The sequence below is a fragment of the Salmo salar genome, chromosome 12, assembly GCF_965601325.2.
Source record: "Salmo salar chromosome 12, fSalSal1, whole genome shotgun sequence".
Classification (NCBI taxonomy): domain Eukaryota; kingdom Metazoa; phylum Chordata; class Actinopteri; order Salmoniformes; family Salmonidae; genus Salmo; species Salmo salar.
The window spans coordinates 68,181,802-68,185,807 of NC_138302.1; positions in this window are offsets into that span (position 1 = coordinate 68,181,802).

The following is a 4,006-nucleotide window of genomic DNA, read 5'->3' on the forward strand; positions in this document are numbered from 1 at the left end:
ACTGTACTGCACTGCACTGCGGATGCAGAAGTCTTTGCGGCAACCCAGAATACACGGGTCCATGTCCTCTTTTGGTTTCACTGATTATTGGTCATCTCCTGACTCCTGTGTGACATTGAAGGATCCATTGTAAAGGCATCATAAAACATTTGTGCCAATTGGTGATAATAATGAATTGCCTTCTTTTAACTCCAAGTTCTTCAACTCTTGGCTTTACAGCAGTGCTTAGTCAAGTCTGCCTCCACTCCCCTATTGAATTCTACATTTTTTTACTGTGACTTTTTTAAGCGTTTCTCAATATTGGCAGCGCTGTGAGTATGTCTGTCCTAGATCGCTGTATGTGGGATGAGTATGTCTGTTCCAGATCGCTGTATGGGGGACCGTTATGGACAAAACACTTTTCACATGTGACATTTCCACATGTTTTGCACAGGCGAAATCATCCAATACAATGTGATTTTGGAACACTTCACATGTGAAACCATGTGTTTTTGGAAAACTTCAAATGTAATGATATTTCACATGAAGTTTCACATGTGATCGCATAACCTTTCACAAGTTAATTAATAAACATTTTCACATTATACATTTCACAGGTGATGCCATGCAATCAAATATAGTTGTTATGATACACACACAGTGCTTTTTATTTTTTTTTTAAACATATTTGATACACTTTGAATATGTTTACAGTAATAACTATTTAACATGTCCTTACCTGGGATTTGAACTCACAAATGCTTGGTACACTGCATTCTGATCGACCTGCTATCCCACCATGTCTACAACTGATTTCACCTTTATTCCTACACCTTTGGACTTCAAAGTACATCCCAGCTTTGATAAAAATACACTCAAGAAAAAGTATTATTTATCGTAGGGATTCAAGTGTAACATTAAAGAAGAATAATATGCACCACCAACATTTTACAGCTAGACAGAAAACCCTCAAATTGAGGAAATAAATAAATGTAAGTGAAGAGATGTATTGGATGTGTATTCAGACTTTGTAGCGCAGCAGAAAGGTCAGTGTACCTCAAATCTAGAGGATGTGAGTTCAAATTCTAGGTGGGGTCATATTTTAGCTGAATAGCGATAACACATGAAATTGCACATGTAAAAAAAGTTGCCTCCAGGCTGTGTAAGGGCTATTTGACCAAGAAGGAGAGTGATGGAGTGCTGCATCAGATGACCTGGGCACCACAATCACCTGACCTCAACCCAATTCAGATGGTTTGGGATGAGTGGGACCGCAGAGTGAAGGAAAAGCAGCCAACAAGTGCTCGGCATATATGGGAACTCCTTCAAGACTGTCGGGAAAGCATTCCAGGTGAAGCTGGTTGAGAGAAAGCCAAGAGTGTGCAAAGCTGTCATCAAGGCAAAGGGTAGCTATTTTGAAGAATCTGAAATATGATTTTTATTTTATTTGTTTAACCCTTTTTTGGTTACTACATGATTCCATATGTGTTATTTCATAGTTTTGATGTCTTCACTATTATCGTACAATGTAGAAAATAGTGAAAATAAAGAAAAACCCTGGAATGTGTAGGTGTGTCCAAATTTTTAACTGGTACTGTACATGTGCGGATAATCTTGCATAATAGTACATTTTTCTACCCAAAATATTCAATTTAATGCTGCATTCGTAACAATTTGGGAGGTGAGAATTTACCAGTTGTGAAGTCGTAAATACCAGTGGGATGCATTCATGTGCTTTGAACTTGTTGAGAAATGCTGATTGCCTAATGGCTAACAAGCTGCATAAACCATAAACTAAAAGTACAAATTACAGTGTTCAAAAAACATATTAATATATTGCTTTTTATTAATAATGTTGTATTGTTGCATTTTACCTGCCCGAAAATGACGTTATAAAGGTAATTTCCTTAGTAGCTGACGTCAGAGGTCAGCATGTGGGAGAAGTGGGAGCTCAGGATGATAGACAAGTTTGCCACTAGTAATTACCAGTTGGAGGGCTGTTCAAATGGATTTCTCCGTTGTATGTGTTAATTCCCACTTTCAAAAGAAAAGGAGAGCCGCACACCCAGATGCAATAATTTTATAAACTATTAACCAACGTATCGACAGACAAGCTGTCTTCATCAGGGTATAAATTCCCACTTCCCACTTGGTTAAGAACACACGCTGAAGACCATCTCCCTCAGTGAATTTTATAAAAAATTATAACAGTAAAACATTTCAAAAGTTATCCTTTTCAGATAAAACTATACTAAACGTCACCAAATAATTGATTAAAACACACTATTTTGCAAAGAAGGTCAACAGTAGCCTCAACAGAACTCTGTTGAGTAGCACCATGGTGTAGCCGGAGGACAGCTGGCGTCAGTCCTCCTCTAGGTACATTGACTTCAATACAAAACTTAGGAGGTTCATGGTTCTCAGCCACTTCCATAGACTTGCACAGTAATTATGACAACTTCCGGAGGATGTCCTCCAATCTATCAGAGCTCTTGCAGCATGAACTGACATATTGTCCACCCAATCAAAGGATCAGAAAATGAATATAGTACTGACAGCATAAGTTACAGATAGCTAGCACTGCAGTGCATAAAATGTGGTGAGTATTTGACTCAAAGAGAGAGAAAGACAAAAGTTGATCAGTTTTGAATAAATACATTTTGTCCAAAATGAAGGAGAAGCAAGAGAGAATTTTTTTTTTTTTTCACTTTCAGTTTCACTTACTTAGCTAGCAAATGCAGCTTGCGAGTTTAGCCTACTGAAACACCCTGCTCAAACAGAGGGATTCTATGTTAGCTAGCTGGCTAAGACTATCCAACACAACACTGGAACTCTTTCAAGTCAAGGTAAGCTTTTGGTTTTACAAATGTATTGCCACCAGGCCAGCTGGTGCAACTGCTTACACTGTAATGTTACTTCATGATTGTAGCTTGTTTACTAACGCGTTAGTTCTATTAGCTATGCTGACTATGACTTTACTTTAGCTAATATGGTGACAATAATGTAGGCTGTGTTATGTGCATGGAAGTCCACAAGGGAAATGAAGAGGTGAGAGGAGGAGAGCGCACGTCAGAGGTAAAAAAAAAAAGTTTCTTAAATGGAAGCAATCGGAACAAAACGGAGATAAACATACTTGAATTTCTCCAATAGAAACTCTTGTTTGCAACTGTTGGACTAATGATTACATCCTATATCAGAAAGATGCAGGAAAGAGTGTGCAAGGCGGTATGGAATTTCACACTCAAATTTGTCTCTCGACCTGCGTACACCTACGTTATAAACTTTCAGTCATACGCTGTCAGTTCTGTAATTGTTGTAAGAACTTGTGACAATAAAGAGCTGCAGTGTGACAAGGTTGCTGTGCATTTTCCAGTAGCTTAATGCCAGCTGGTTGACAAGAAGTTCACTTTCAATAACTTACTGTAAACAAGTTGCAAGCGGGTTCTTGTAAAATTCACAGTAACTTACCTGTAGCTAACCCATTACACTCACTGACCTGAGGGTCTGGTAGGCAAGTGAGTATACTCCTGAGACCTGCAACTGTGTGGGGTGAAAAAACATGTTACCAAGATTTTATTTTATGTGCAAAATTGTCCTCCGGAGTGGTCATTAGGACGTAAATATGAAAAATTGTACATTGCAGTCAATAGGTACAGTAGGTGAAAAAAATAGTTGCGGAATCCAGGTGTCTTATTTAATGTGAAAAAAGTATTGCACGGTCCTGACAACTCACTTAACTATTCCTGAGATTTTCACTTACTAGAAACAATTTGAATACCAAACTCACAAAAATTATAATAATTACTGTACACACACTTCTTTTCAAATTTCCATAGAATGTGCTAAGTTTGACAGCCATTTCGTTAAGAACCAGGAAGATAAAGTGGCCAAGGTCTCTCCCCCACAATGTGATATCATTGAAAAGCCCAGAATGTCTCTCAAAGGGACAACATGACTTAATACAGTGGCTTGTATGGCCTCTGAGATACGGACCAAGAACTGATGTCCACTAGAGATGACAACAACG